Source organism: Equus quagga, unplaced genomic scaffold (genome assembly GCF_021613505.1).
Source record: "Equus quagga isolate Etosha38 unplaced genomic scaffold, UCLA_HA_Equagga_1.0 207249_RagTag, whole genome shotgun sequence".
NCBI lineage: Eukaryota > Metazoa > Chordata > Mammalia > Perissodactyla > Equidae > Equus > Equus quagga.
Genome location: NW_025798937.1, coordinates 24,729 through 40,918, shown reverse-complemented (window position 1 = coordinate 40,918; position 16,190 = coordinate 24,729). Strand labels below are relative to the sequence as shown.

Genomic DNA, 16,190 nt, shown 5'->3' with positions numbered 1-16,190 from the left:
CAGTCTAGAGCCTGGTGACTGGGTATTCTGGAAGCATCATCAGAGGACAGCCCTTAGCCCCATTGGAAAGGACCTTATCAAGGGCCCCTGACCACTGACACTGCTACAGAACTAGAAAATATTGCATTCTAAGTGTCCCCTTTTGGGTACACCTTCCACCCACGGAGAACCATGGGCTTTTGAATGTCTAGACAGCTGGCATATGGCAGGATAATTCCTTTAGGATACTATAATATTCCCTTTCAAGTTCTTGTTAAAGGAGAAACCCAACCACAATCTTGTAGGTCTAGGTGAGACTTAGAGACCTTGTTTTACACCCCACTACTCTCCATTGATTCCCATTGCCAAAGGCTTTGTCCCTTGGGTTGATGTTGCCATGATGACCAATTGATAAAAAGTTTAGCTACAATGGCAAATTCTGTCACTTGAGCCTTAGCTCGACAACAATGGTTCCTAATCCCCCAGTCAGGATCATATTAGATAATTAAATGGCACTTCATTATGTCCTTGCAGGACAGGATGGCATCTGTGTCATAGCCAACACCCTCTGCTGTACCTGCATCAACTCTTCTGGTGACATTGAGTTAGAACTTGGAAAAATCATAATAATGTCACAGGATGTCTCCAGTCCAATGTCTTTCAGTGACACCCTCTGGTTCACTATCGATGTTTTCAGCTGGCTTTCTTCAGGACTAGGTGTTTGGATGAGACCAGGACTTCCAATAATGTTTATGATTATTAGAAATGTGCTATATGTAACTGTATTTAAGCTTCTTATGTTACTACTCACTCAGATCTGCTCCAAGTCATACTAATGATTATTGTCCTGATTTGCATGATCTTTGTCACCTTCATGCTACGAATGACTTGCATTTCTCGATGCTGTGTGTCTGTCTCTGCCTCCAGAATAATGATTGCTCAGCAACTTGAAATGATCAACCAGTCTTCAAACTCCGAAGGACTTGATACTTTTCCACACAGAGACTGTGCCTACGACTCATTTCCTGACCACCTCGTTATTGCTCAGATGCCGCCAGAGCCTCTGACTGCATTTCTCCTACGGAAGATTGAGCACGTGGCTTCCCCCTGACAAGGGATGTGACTTTCCAGAAAAGAACATTTCTAGTAATGAGGGAAATATCAATATATCAAACAGTTGATCCAAGATGCTTTCTGCTGAAAGATCTTGATCAGAAGGGGAAATGTGGACAGTGAGAACAAAATAGAGTAACATCTGTCAAGGCTACTAAAATGGAGCTGGGAGGCCATTAAGGAAATGGGGCTCAGGCAGGCACACCACATCTCTACCAGACGGAATGTAACTTTTGAGCTGTGCTTCTCTGTTGTCACCTTGACCTTCTTTCAAGAGATACGCTTACTCTCAAAGATAAGAACTTCCTGCCTTAGAGACGGCCTTAGCAACTGATCACATATAGCCAAGAAGTAACAGTTTTTGCCAGTGCCAACCACAAATTTTGCAAAGCGACCTGTGGAACTTTTCTCTTTTTGCCTTATTATACCCTTACCTCCTTGTTTTCCTCAGAACACATTTTGGGTTTCTGCCTGAATCTGTGTCTCCTGAGCTGCAATTCTAACTGCCCAAATAAGTATCTGCTATTTGAAGTGTAGTGGATTTTTCCTGAGTCGACATCTCATACTTCTGGAGGCCAGGAGTCCCAGATCCAGGTCTGAGAGGGTTGATTTCTGGTGAGGCCTCTCCTCCTGGCCCATAGAGGGCTGCCTTCTTGCTGTGCTCACATGGGGGAGGGGGAGAGAGCAAGTTTTCTGGTGCTTCTTCTGATAAGGATACTCATCCTCTCGGGTCAGGGCCCGCAAATGACCTCATTTAACCTTAACTACTTCCTGTCTCCAAATAGAGTCGCACTGGGGTTAGGGCTTCAAGATATGAATGTTCTGGGGATAAAATTCAGTACATAGCACCCTCCTTCCTCAGGGCTCCAACCATGCCATGCACGTGACTTGTAGCCTGTATCACATTGTATTGTTAAGTACTATTCATTTTTCTGATTCTAAAATAACACATACTTAGTGTAGAAAGTGTGGAAAATGCAGAAAAATATGAAGAAAACAAAATGCATAAACACACCCTAGAGATAAATGTTATTAATATGCCAGGGGATTTTTGGTCTTTTTTCTGTGTATACACATTCAGATACTTTTTTGACTCAATTTGGATAAAAAAATATGGGGGTTTTTGGTAACAGCTTTAGATATGATTCACATACCATACAATTCACCCATGAGTGAATTCACCAAACGAGAGAGAGCAGAGGATGGCCCAGGTTAGCTCAGGGACCGTGGGGGCTGAGGAGGGTACAGGTGTCTGTGTCATCATGAAGGCCAGCTCCCTAGGACTACAACCCAGTTGACATGGGGACTCAGTGCACACTCAGGTGGTAACAAGGCATGGCGAGGTCCAGAACCTTCCATGTGGAAGTTGAAGTGGCCGATGGAAGATGAGGAAGCCACACTCCACAGTCATTTAGGGGCAGATGTTGGTGGGGACGGGCTGAAGGCTGGCAGCAGCTCTGTTCTGTGATCCACTCTGCAGGCAGCAGTCTTTATGCAAAGCCCTGGAAGAGTGACCTTCACTGACCTGGCAAGGTCATCAAACTCTCTGCTCACCTGGACATCCTGAGGAGAGACCCAGGACCAGGCAGCACATTGTCACTTTCTGAGAACTTGACTTTTTTTACTCACACACACAGGGTGTCGAAGAAGTTCCTTAGGACAGCTTCTCTCTTCTGGATGACAATGTCATTACTCCTCAAACTATTAAAAGAGAGAAGGGCAGGGGCTCAGGGGGCGTCTGGGGGCTGGTTACATAGGTCTGTGCTGTTTGTGAAAATTCACTAGACTCTGCCCTTAATCCATGTGCACTTTGCAGCATAAACTTTGTTCCTCAACAGGAAATGAAAACCAGAGAAGTTGGGGAAAGAGAACCAGCACTGAGTCTGTCTCTGCACAGGCCCTTTCCGTAGGGTCTGTCATCTCATCCCATCTCACAGTGACCCTGGCTGGAAGGTACCAGCTCCGTTTCACATGGACACACGGCTGAGTTCTGGAGAGGGCTTTACATGAACTATAAGGATTCAGAAGGATTTTCCTTAAAGCTGAGGATACAATCTGGGCTAGGCAGATTAGACTAATGATAACAGTGAAGGAACAGGAAATAGAACATTGTATCCATGTAGCCGGCCCTGACACAGGAAGGGTTACTAATCACTGGAAAAAGCTTGCCAACAAACTGTGACCCGGAGGTGAGAAGGCCTGTTAGCCAATGACGGGTAAGACCCCCGGGGGGGCGGGGCAACCTAAGACAGTCGGCGGCCGCCCAGGGGCACAGATGGAGAAACGATATTGATATCAGGAGCAGGAGGGACCGTTGCCTAAGAGACCTTGCCTGCTCCGAGATAAAAATATAGGAGCACAGCAATAACATGATAATATCAAAACAGAGGCCAAGGGAGGGCTCCTTGAGAAATCACTAAGAATTCTTGGCATTCGCTAATTACTTTATCCAGAACACCTGTGTATGTTTAACAGCTGTAAGCTATGTGTATATTGAAACGCTGGTTATAATAAACTCAGAGTGGCCATCAGCCCTCTCCGCATCTACCCTGATGTGTACATTGGATTGCGACACCTACAATCCAGACTAGAGCTGATCTCTGATTCAGAATCTAAGATCCAATGTTGACGGATCAGGATTTGGTCCCAGGCCTGTGTGGCTAAAACCCTATGGGATTTCCATTATACTAACGCTTCTGACAATAACCGTACATCGTATTGAACAAGCATGTGCTGTTGCAAGACAATTTCACATATTCTGTTTGTTTTAGAATGATGGAATCCAGTGCTGAGCAGCCTTCTCGGTGCAGAGGGACGTGGTCAAGGCAAGTTCATCTCTGGCTGTGGAGCCGTAGAGACGAGGCAGGGAGAAGGCAGAAGGAAACGAGGACGATCGACACCAGGTGTCCCGAGCCTGAGGGTTGGAGCTGTGAAGACAGGTCTCTGGAGAGGCTTTGACTCAGGTCTGGACTGAAGTGAATCAGGGTTGGAATAAGCAGGGATTTAGGACTGGACTTTCTTTTAATAATTCGTATTTGGGGTTCTCTCCTTAGTGTTTAACTGCCTTGGGAAAGAATGACATTTTTTCTACATTAAAAAGGCAAAATTGAGTGAAAGGGGTCCTGATCTCCCTCACAGCCGCACAGTGACTCTTTCAGGACCACGATCCCCCTGCAGGCAGTGCGGGCAGGGGAGGGGCTGCCCTGCGAGTGCTGGACCTGCAAATCCAAACTTCAGTGAACAGGGAGCATCCTGCCCCTGAGCCAGCTATTCTCTCTCAGCTGGTAAAGAGCCCAGGCAGGAGTCCGAGGTGAGGCCAGGGCGGCACCCCAGTCAGGAGTAGGAGTGGAGCCGGAGGGGCGTCAGGACCCACATTGAGGCCTGGGCTGGAACGTGGACTCGGCCGCGCCACGCATCTGGGCAGGACACTCTAGGTGTCCAATCCCCACTCTCTCCCTTAAATGACGCCTCACAGGGCTGCTGGGAGGACCGAGGTGGGGTTTAGAAAAAGCTCTTACAGATAATCCAGCAGTTCCGGGGCAGACACTGGGTCCCCCTGCACAGACTGGAGAACACCAAAGCAGACACCTAAGAAACACACGCACGATACTGAGAGCAGCTGAGCCCAGGGAGGCCGAGAGAGCAGCATCAGAGGGAATCAGGGACTCCTCATCTCTGCTGACAGGGCCGAGGACGGCCCCACCGCCTCTGCTCAGAAGTGTCTCCATGGGACAGAATGCCCTGGGTGAGGCTTCAGGGCCAGGAAAGAGGAAGGGGGTGGATGCTGGCTGAGTGCCCACCCAGTGCCTGGCTCTGTGCAGGAGACAAAGACACAGACACATGAGACACACTCCTGCCTGTAAAGGGATCACCCACCGGGGGAGGAGAGGAAAAGGAACATCACAAAAATGCAGAGTGATGCGTACAAGGAGAGAGTGTGCGCCAGCTCTCCTGGGGGTAAAGGTCTGATGGGGATAGAGCCCCTGAGCTGAGCTCTGCAGGTGAGGTGGGCGGAGCTGGGCATTTCAGCAAGAAGAGCAGCAGGAGCAACGCAGAGGGAGAAACCGCCCCGTGTGCATGGAGACTTCCAGGCAGCTTGGAGTGAGAGGATGGATTTCAGAGTGGGAGGGAAGAGGGGGGTTGGCACAGCCCAGACCTTGAGGGCGTGCTGTGAATGACACACTGCTAAGCCTGGATTCATCCAGAGGGGAGCTGCTGACAGTTTTAAAGCAGGAGGGCCAGGGGCATGTTTCTGGAGTAGAAAGATCACTTGGGAGCAGGTGGACAGGAAGGGCCAGAGAGGAGGAAGTAGCAGGAGCACAGGCCTGGAGGAGGGGAGTGAGAAGGAGGAGCAGGCAGCCTGAGCTCTGTGCAGGAGGTGAGATGGAGGAGGGAGATGTGGGAAAGAGGAGGACAAGTGCTGGGCCCAGCTTCTGATGGGAAGGAGGCCCCCCACACCAAGAGGCAGCCCTTAGAGGGAGATGATGTGTCCAGGTCAGACTCTCAGAATCCCATGTCCCTATGGGCCATCTGTGGGACTGTCCAGCAGGTGGCTGGAAATGGGGATCCAGAGCTTAAGAGAGAGGTCTGGGTTCCAGCGAAGGGCAGGAGAGGGGTGAGCCTCAGGCTGGGGATGGGGTGCTGCAGGGGGCGCCTCTGCCAGATGAGGGAGCTGAGGGCCAGGCAGGGCTGGATCCTCTGGAGCTGGTGGTACTGTCCTCTGAGCTCATGCTTTTGGCACAGTGGTCCCTGTGGACCTGCTCCACCCTCCATTGCACCCTCCCTTCTCTGTCTTCTGCTCTCAGCCCTGCTCAGCAACTCCCTCCCCACTGGCAACCCTGGAGGAAGGAACCCCTGCTGTGCACACAAAGCCACAGGTAGGTCTGAGCCTGGGTTCCAGCAAGGCCAGAGGAAGAGCAGGGGAGAAGATGAAGGGGAAGCGAGGGTGCCCCGGCCATCACAGCAGAGCAGCTGTCCAGTGGGCTGAGGAGGAGGAAGGACAGCTGGGAGGGAAGGATGGAGGGGAGGAGTCTGCGGAAGTGCATGGGCCAGGCCAGAGGTGGGTGAGTGATGGCAAAGGGAAGAAGTGGTCACAAGAAGAATCCACGAGGCCCTCTCACTGTTGGGGCTCTGGAACCTATGCACCCTGCCACTGGAGTGGAGAGACGTGACAGAGGAGGGATCTGTGTGGACAGGCACAGGCAGGTCTGTGCTGGGGCCTCCCCCATCAGGCCAGCACTCCCAACAGGAGTCCTCAGTGTCTGGTTGACCGGAGGCCCAGGCTCAGGTCTGCCACTGCAGATGTGGTTGTTGCTACAACAGAAAGACACGAGCATTGTGCTGCCTTCCACACAGATCTCCCCAGGGTCCCAGCTGGAGGTGCTGGTGCATCACTGTGTCAGGAGTCACATTCCAGCTACACCAACATCCTGGGGACCCTGGGCAGGTCAGTGAGTAGAAGCTGGATAATGACCCTGCTTCATCGGAGGCCCCCAGTGTTCAGATCACCCAGAAAACATGCCTAGAGTGACCCTCCTGGTGGAGACCAGCCACTGCTCCCTGGCCCTCAGAGCTCAGCAGGTGCTCCCACGTGTTGTGCTCCAGCTGACACCCTGTCCCTATCACCACAACAGCAGCTGTTCTGGAAAACCACCCAGCTCCCTCCATGTCCTCTCTTCCTCCTCCTCCTGCTGGGCCTGAACTCCAGGCCTCAGCACCCTCTTGGCCACTTTGTCCTGGAGCCAGTCACACTTCTCTCTGACTCCTCAGACCCCAGCTCTGGCCTCAAATTTCAGCATCACTAGTGGCCTCCGCTGGCCTTGGCTCCTCCCACGGGGAGCAAAGGTGGGTAAGATTGTAGCAGGTAGGCCCTGCTCACCCCAGCAGCCATGACCTGTCAGGCCTCTTCCTTTTTCCTTCCCTCTGGCTTGCGGCCCCTGCTCTGGTTCCCTGCTGAGGCCTGGGACCCTGCCTGGGCCTAGAGGAGCATCCCACACACAGCAGGCCCCCAGCAGCCATGAGCTGAGCAGAGCATGTGAGCACCCCCCCCTGCACCGGGTTCTCTGAAGATGCTTCACACACACATGTGTGATTCCCAGCCCCGGCCTGTGCAGTGGAAATCACGAGCCCCAGAGTTTGAATGATGAACTCGAGCGAGAAGGATGGAGCTGGGCGCTCTTGGATTGCGGCTCAGGCCCCATCATGGGTAGACTGTGGTAGATTCGGGAATTAAAGTGGTGAACAGCAGCAAGATCATAGAACCCCTGGTCCCTGGGGTGGCTATGGGCCCAGAGACTGTGACACTGGGGGCACCCCATGCTCCTCACCTCATGTTGAGTTCCTCCAACACGTTATTGATCTTAAGTGCCTCACTCACCACAAAGGCTCCAGAATCTCCAAGGCCATTGTATGAGATGTCCAGGACTCTCAGGAAGATGTTTTCCTGGAAAGCAAAAGGGCGAAGCCATGGGACCTCATGTGATGGTGGAGAAAGTCAGGGGCCACAGCCTCAGAGCCCAGGAAGCCCGAGGTGCAAAGACTGTGGACCAAGTGTGGAAGGACAGAGTCCAGGTTAGTCTGTGGCTTGGATGGTGGCGACAGTAGAGCTGAACCCCTGGAAGCCCAGCAGACAGAGAGGCGTAGATGTGAATGACCCTCAGGGCCTGGGGGCTGCCACGCAGCAGCAGGCCCCAGAGACACAGCGATCAGCCCCCATGCCCACTTGGGCGCCTCTCAAGGGCAGGGACCCTGAGGCACAGAGCAGCTCAGGGGCCCAGGGGGGCTCCAGTGAAGGGCTGCTGGGGGCTGTGATGGGGAGAAGGGTGGAGTTCGTGGATGTGCTAGGAAGACAGAGCCTGACCTGCCACCTTGTGGGCAGGAGCCCAGGTCAGCTCCTGTCAGAGGGCAAGGCAGCAGCTGCCCTTCCTTGAGGAAGACCACACAGGGAGCCAGCACTAAGAGCACTGCAGGCATCTCGTGACACCCTGGCAGGAGCTTGAGCCGCCTGTTCCCAAGGGCTACAAGCCACAATATCAAAGGGAGTAGGTGGGCTGTTTGAGAGTGTGCTGGGACCCAAGGGTGCCAGGGTGTCATCTTGGGAAGCAACTGTGTATGTCCAACAGTGAGCATGTGTCACCAGACTGCACCATGTCCCTACCAGCCAAGTGTCTGTGATGTCTGGGGAAGGGTGTGACAGTCACCTTCAGAACCCTCAGTGAGTGATGTGAGAGTGGGCACAGGGGGAGAGGACATTGTTGTCATCAAGTGGAGCTGTCACTAAGTGGAACTTAAGTCACTTAACGAAATATCCTTGAAGCTCTGCTTAAAAGATCCAAGGTTCACTTCTGAAGTGCTGCAAAATGGGGAGCTGGCCCCTGGGAGACCTGCCCCCAAAAGACAGGCCAGAGGGGCTGAGGGGTGGGGCCTCATACCTCCAGTCCCCTGGCAAAGGCCATGGCTCCTGGGCCTCGAAGGTGATTCCAGCTCATGTCAATCTCGGTGAGTCCTGTGTTTTCCACCAGGGCTGGCCCAAGTATCCACCCTTCAGAAACACCAAGAGAGACTTTCTTATTCACTGTTTACTCCTTCAGAAAATGATGCTGATGCCCACTGTGTGCCAGGGTCTCTGCTGGGCATGAGGGTCATGTAGCTGACCCCAACATGGGCCTGCTTGCCCTCAAGGGTTTCACATTTAATGGGAGAGACAATAATACAAATTAATGGGATGTGAGCTATTCTAGACTACAAACAGGGAGGCATGGGAACAGAGTGGATGCTAACCCTGCTGTGGGGGTCAGGAAAGTGAGGACTGAGGAGATAACCTTGAAGAGAGGGAGTCCTCATGCACGTGTGCACACATAGTGGAGAGCAGACTCAGGAAAGAGCAAGTGTGTGGAGGCCAAGGGAGCACGGGGCACTTGTAGAAATGCACACAGGCCTGGCGCTGGTGGCAGGTGGGGGTAAGCCAGTAAAATGAGATAGGAGCGATGGGCACTCGAAAGATGCTGAGAGACTTCAATGATAGGACAAGGGAGTTTGCACTGCCCTATCAGTGGTGAGGAGGCAGGGAGGGCTTTAAGAAGTGACAGGGCTGGACTCCTTAGCAGTGGGTGTAGGGCATGGACTGGGGCCAGCAGAGGCAGAGACAAGAGGCCAGGGGACTATTGAGAGGCTTGTGCCATAGTCTATAGGCAAGAAGTGACAAGGCCAGCACAGCTGTGGTGGGAGGAGGCAGGGGTGGTAGAGAAAGGAAAGTGGGGGCCGTGTGGGGTTAAGAAACCCTGAGAGACATTCAGCATGTAAAATGGGCAGAAGCCCCACCCACGCTGCTCCCGGCTCTGTCAGCACCCAGCCAGTCTGACCTGCATCCAAATCTCAAAAGTGCCGGGAGCAACATGCCTCCAGGCTGTCCCCCTGTGTGGAACTGTTGCCGCCCTTCTTCACCTGGTGAACAGCTCCTCCTCCTTCTCACCTGGGGTCACGGTGTCAGGAAGCCTTGCCCACCTGGCTGGGCTGGGCAGTGTCAGGCCCCACGTCCACTGTGCTTCCCTCCTTCCGGGATCTGGCCATCAGACCTGTCTCTGCTTGGCTAATCTCTCCCACCAGCCCAGGGGCCCTCAGGGACCTGAATTTGACCCCTCTCCATTCCATGGTCCCAGCACCCAGCACAGGTCTGGGAAGGCTGGTCTGAAGAAACGCACAGAGGGAAACCGATGCACTGACTGGGCAGAGCGCTCAACCAGCCCGCGGGGCCTGACGCGCCTGGGTGGGCACTTTCAGCACCGCGGAGAGCTCCCTGCAGGAGGGGCGGCCCCCGCGCGGCCTCCCTGAGAACAGCGCGCAGACTCCTGGCCCAGAGCCGGGTCTGAGCCCCACGCTCCCAGATGCGGGGACTTCCCCTTCCTCAGACCCTTTCAGGCTGGGAGGAGAGTAGGGAAGCCTACTTCCCCACTGTGTAGAAGTCAGAGATGACAGGGTGACTGTGACACACGAAGTGTGAGATGACAGGGGGAGTGTTACACATGAGGTCAGACATGCCAGGAGGTGGGTTGCACATGAAGTCTGAGACGATGGGTGAAGCATGAAACACGAAGACATGACACAATGGGGAGTGTCATACTAGAATTCAGAAATGAAAAGTGGAGCATGACAGAAGATGTCAGAGATGCCACAAGGAGAGTTACACATGAAGTAACAATAGCCATGGGGACAGTGACACAAAAGTCAGGGACGACAGGTGGAGTGTTACACACAACATCACAGACAACTGGGGAGTGTTACACATGAATTCACAGACACCAAATGCAGTGTTACTCATGAATTCAGTGACGCCATGGGGGTGTGTTACACACGATGTCAGAGACGTCACATGCAGTGTTACCCACAAAGTCATAGCTGACAGGGCGTGTTACACATGAAGTCAAAGACACCAGGAGGAGTGTTACACACAGCATCAGAGATGACAAGGGGACTTTTACACAGAAAGTCAGAAACACCAGAGGGAGAGTTACACATGAAATTGGAAATGAAATCGGGAGTGTTACATACAACTTCAGAGAAGCCACCGAGAGTGTGACACATGAGGTCAGAGATGCCATGTTGAAGTTTTACACACAAACTCAGAGATGACAGGAGGAGTGTTATGTGTGAAGACAGAGACACCTGGTTTGGTGCTCTAAAAGAAGTCAGAGACCACAGGGAGAGTGTTAGACACAAAGTCAGCAATGCAAGTGGAAGTGTGACGCATGAAGTCAGAGATGCCAAATGGAGTGTTATACAAGAAGCTAGAGACACCAAGCGGAGTGTTACAATGAAGTCAGAGATGCCAGGGGGAGTCTTACACACGAAGTCAGAGATGCCACGGGGAGTGTTACACACAAATTCAGAGATGCCACAGGGGAGTGTTACGCAGGAAGTCAAAGACAATAGTCGGAGTATTACATGCGAAGTCAGACACACAAGTGTGAGTGTTACACATGAAGTCAGAGACTCCACAGAGAGTGTTATACACAAAGTCAGAGTCACCAGTAGGAGTGTGACACAGAAAGTCACAAACGCCACAGATGCATGTGGGCATGAATTCACAGACACCACGGGGAGTGTTAGGCACAATGTCCGAGATGTCAGGTGGTGTGTTATACACGAAAGTTAAGACAGCAGGGGCTGTGTGATGCATGAACTCAGAGACACAAGGGTGAGTGTCACACCCAAAGTCAAAGACACCACTGAGTGTGTTACACACGATGTCAGAAACGTCAGGGTGAGTGTTATCCCTGATGTCAGGGACACCAGGTGGAGGGTGACACTCGAAGTCTGAGATGGCACAGGGATTGTTATACATGAAGACATGATGCCAGGTGGAGTGTGACACATGAAGTCACAGATGCCAGGGTGAGTGTGACACAAGAAGTCAGGGACGGAACAGGGATTGTGACAGACAAAGTCAGAGATGCCAGGGGGAGTGTTATGCACAAAGTCAGAGATGCCACCGGGGTATGTTACACATGAAGACAGAGGCAGCAGAGAGAGTGTTACACATGAAGTCAGAGACACCAGTGGCACTGTGACACACAAAATCAGATATGCCAGTGGGAGTGTTAAACACGAAGTCTGTGATGCCTGGGGGAGTCATGTGCCCAGAGTCAGAGACACCATGGGGGATTGTTACACACGAAGTCAGAGATGCTTAGGAGAGTGTGACACACGAAGACAGAGGCAACAGGTCGAGTATGACCCTCAAAGTCAGGTATGCCAGAGGGATTGTTACGCACAAAGTCAGAGATGAAAGGGGGAAGTTACGCACAAAATCAGAGATGACAGGGGGAGTGTTACACACAATGTCTGAGAGGCCAGGGGGAGAGTTACACATGAATTCAGATACAAGAGGGGCACTGTTACACACAACATCAGATATGCCACAGGGATTGTGACAAAGTCATAAATGCCACGGGGGTGAGTTACACACGAATTCACAGACACTAAGTTGATTGTTACATATTAAGTCAGATATGGCAGGGACAGTGTTACACAGGAAGTCCAAGATGCTATGTGGAATGTTAAACACGATGGATATGCCAGAAGTACTGTGACACACAGATTCAGAGACCCTATGGGGAGTGTTACACAAGAAGTTAGAGATATCAAGATTTTGTCAGAGACCCAAGGTGTTGTGTGCCACATGAAGTCAAAGACAACAGGTGGAATGTGATGCATGATCTCAGAGTCATAATAGGCAATGCGACACATGAAGTCAGAGATGCCATATGGAGTCTTACACATGAAATCTGAGACACCACAGGTGAGTGTTACACATGAAGGAAGAAATACCACATGGAGTTTTACACATGGAGCCAGAGATGCCAGTAGGAGTGTTACACACAAAGTCACAGAGGGTACATGGAGTGTTACTCACAACATCAGAGACACCAGGGTGAGTGTTACACACCAAGTCAGAGACACCACAGGGAGTGTTACACACAAAGTCAGAGATGCGATGAAGAGTGTTACACACAAAATCGAAGACACCAGTGGCAGTATCACAGAAGAAGTCAGAGACAGCAGGGTATGTGTTACCCATGACGTCAGAGGTGGCACAGGGAGTGTCACACACAAACTCAGAGAAGCCTGGTGGAGTGTTACACATAATGCCAGAGAGGCCAGGGGGAATGTTACAAATAAGTCAAAATCACCAAGGGTAGGGTGACACTCAAAGTCAGACATGAGTGGGGGAGTGTGACACACAAGCTCAAAGACAACATGCATTGTGTGACACATGAAGTCAGACATGGCATGGGGAGTGTTACTCATCAAGTCAGAGACGCCGTGGGGAGTGTTACACAGAGATGACCAGGTGGAGTGTTCCGCAGGAAGTCAGAGACGATATGGATGGGGTTAAGCACAAAGTCAGAGACGCTTGGCATGTGTTAGCATGAAGCCAGAGATGACAGAGAGAGGGTGACACACAAACTCAAAGACGACATGTATTGTGTGACACATGAAGTCAGACACAGCATGGGGAGTCTTACTCATGAAGTCAGAGATGTGAGGGGTAATGTGAAACACGAATTGAGATGCCATGGGGAGCATTAAACATGAAGTCAAAGACACCAGGGGTAGTATTACAAACAAAGTCAGAGACACTGGGGGGAGTGTGACACAAAATCCAAGATGCCACATGGGAGTGTTACCCAGGAAGTCCAAGACAGCAGAGGGAGTGTTACACACGAAGTCAGTGACACCACATGGAGTGTTACACAAGAAGACAGAAGAAGTCAGCACCCAGCACAGGGAGCAGCGGGCACTGAGACATCCAGGGAATGCAGTAAGAGTTCTGTTTGGAAGGAGTGGGCAAGGGGCAGGCCGAGGTGGGACGTGGGGAGAGGGGCCAGAGCACGGATGCTCAGAGTGGTCCTGCCAACCTCCACCCACCCCTGCCCCAGGAAAACGCGCCCCACCATGGCCCAGGCCAGATGGGACCTGCTTGGTCACTCGGCTGGCTATAGCTCAGGTCCAGGGATTTCAGGCCCGTGGGGGCCAGCAGGAGTTCAGCAAGGTACTGGGCCGTCTGCTCCTCCAGGCCGTTCCCTGCCAGCTGTACCCTCTGCACAGCTGGGGTCACTGACAGGGCGGCACACACAGCCTGGGCGCCCACCGCTCCTGGCTGGTTCTCCTACAGGTCCACTTCTGGGGGCCGGCACCCCTCCTCAGTCAGTGGGATCCAAGTCAGGCACTGCCCTCCTCCACCTTCCTCCATCCCCCAAACTCCAGGCCTGAGGCCGTGGGAGGGACTTTGCAGGCGGACTGTCCTGGGGTCGCATGGTGACTCTGTGACCCATCGGCTGGATACCCCACCCCACTCCATGTGTCTACGAGCTCCTTTGTCAAGGGGTTAAGACCACCTCCTTTGTGGTGCCGTGGAGGATGCTGGGATGGAGCCGCACCCACCTCATTGATGGCTCGTGCCTGGCAGCAATATAACCCTGCCAGAGCCTCCACTGCACATATCTGGGGACTGACAATGACAGCCCAAGGGGCCATGCATGGAGCATGTAAACGGGCAGACACTCTGCTGAGCATTTAATGCTCATCACAACCCCGAGGGCTGAGTGGCATTGTGGGGTCCATTTCACAGATTGGAGACTGAGGCTCGGCAAGGTTGAGCTGCTTGCCCAGGGTCACCCTGATCTTCTGTGGCAGAGATGGCATTTGCATCCAGCCCCACCAACTCCCACCCAGCCCTCCCTCCTCTCACACTGCCAGCCCCATCTCTCTGTGTGGAAGGACCCTCCCACCCTGCATTCGGGCTTTGGGAGGCCACCACATGCAGGGGGTTCTGGCCAGCAGAGGAGGGGCGTGGAGGGGTGGGGTGGGTCACCAAGGGAGTGGCATCCAGCATTGGGTGCACCACAGAGGGTCTACCTCCACCCCACCCACCCCACCCTGTGCTGAGGCCCCTCCCCCAGCAACCCCAGCAGGTCCAGGGGGAAAAGACCTGGCTGTGGGGGGCCCATACCCCTCAGGAAAGGGAGGACTCAAGTCAGCCCACCTGTCCCAGGCTGGGCACCTCCCACAGATGCTGCTGCTTCTGCTCAGGGCACTTGCCAGGGCCTCTGCACTAGTCCCACACAGCCCAATGTCCCCAAGGTCCAGCCGCTTGACACAGAGATTGGAGGTCAGCGTGGAAGCCAGAGCCTGGGTCCCCTGGGACAGAGGGGGGCCTGAGGGCCTGGTCCTCCCCAGGGCTGAAGGCCTCACACATAGCTGCTCACTACCCTGGCTCCTGTTTCCAGGGCTCCGCCCACTTGACGCCCTCCACCTGGAAGGCCCTCCCCTTCCCACAGGCCCAGGGGATGCCTGCTTCTCCGTCTAGGCTCCACCTTACCTCCTGGAGCCTTCCCTGACCCTCTAGTGCATTAGGGGGGCTCCCCAGCCCCTATAGTGATCTCCGTCACAGCCTGGATCCCATCTGCCACCCAGATGTGGGGGATGGGACATACCTGGCACAGATCAAGGATGGGGAATGTGTGGGATGGGCTCAGGGAGGGCCACTCCCATGCCTGCTGCCTCCCAGGTCCTCTTCTCCAAGCCTGGCCCAGGGTCCCTCCATGGGTGGCTGGGGCCCCAGGCCATGGTGCCGCAGGTTCAGCTGTGGGGCACTTCCCTGGCACAGAAAGCAGGAGGCAGGCACGATGTTGTGGGCCCAGGGAGACCTCAGGGAGAGGGTGTCCTTGACCAGCTCTCCAAGCCCACGGGTGCCTGATGGGGGACAGGGGCTAAGTGTGGCTGCCTCCCCAGGCACCGCCGCCTGCCTCCTCCCCTGCCCTCTGTCACTCCCCAGCCTGTTTCCCCTCTAGAGGCATTTCTTCCTGTGTCAGTAGCCACTCCTGCCCCATATACAGATGGGGACACCCAGGTTCAGAGAAAGCAAGTCCTTTCCTCAAAGTCACACAGCTAGAAGTAGCTGATCCTGGCAGAGCCAGGCTTAGGACCCGCCTGTCTGACAGCAAAGTGCACACTATGTCTTTTCTATTGCATCGCAGACCACGTATGTTTCATGAACATTTTATAGGGCACAACACTGAAATAATTCCAAGTTCTATACATCCATTAGCTTAGTTTTCCTGTGGGTTCTGAAAACCCAGCCCTGATTCCATTTCAGGAGGGGGTGGGACACACCTCCTTAGACTCTTTGGCTGAGTTTTTGCACTTTAACATCATTCTGGAAGCGTGCTCTCATGGGAATAACTGCTGCCGCCAAGAGCGTTTCCTGGAGCGCACCAGGCTGGAGGGGCTGCCAGCTGCCCCACAGGTGTCCCACGGAGGGATGTGCTCTCTGCTGGACCTGGCTGCCCTGTCCTCTCGGCCCCAGCCTGCCCGTACACCCTCGCCTAGAAGCCCTCAACATGAGGAGACAGACCTGAACCCCCCGCCCCGCACCTGCTTTCCAGAGGTCAGAGTCCAAACCCGCCTGCGAAGGCCCCTCGGTCCCCGGGACCCCTGCAGGATGCCCAGCAGCCTCTGCCTCCTCCACCAGCTCTTCCCTCTCCCCAGACCTCTCGCAGGGACCCTCATGGTTCCACCCATTTAGCCATGCTGGCACT

The 16,190-nt window shown here is 53.5% G+C and overlaps 1 pseudogene; it reads right to left on the bottom strand.

The window, feature by feature from the left end:
* Window positions 1–2,499: 2,499 nt before the first annotated feature.
* LOC124233611 (leucine-rich repeat-containing protein 74B-like) lies at window positions 2,500–16,161 on the bottom strand (annotated as a pseudogene).
* Between the last annotated feature and the right edge of the window lie 29 nt (window positions 16,162–16,190).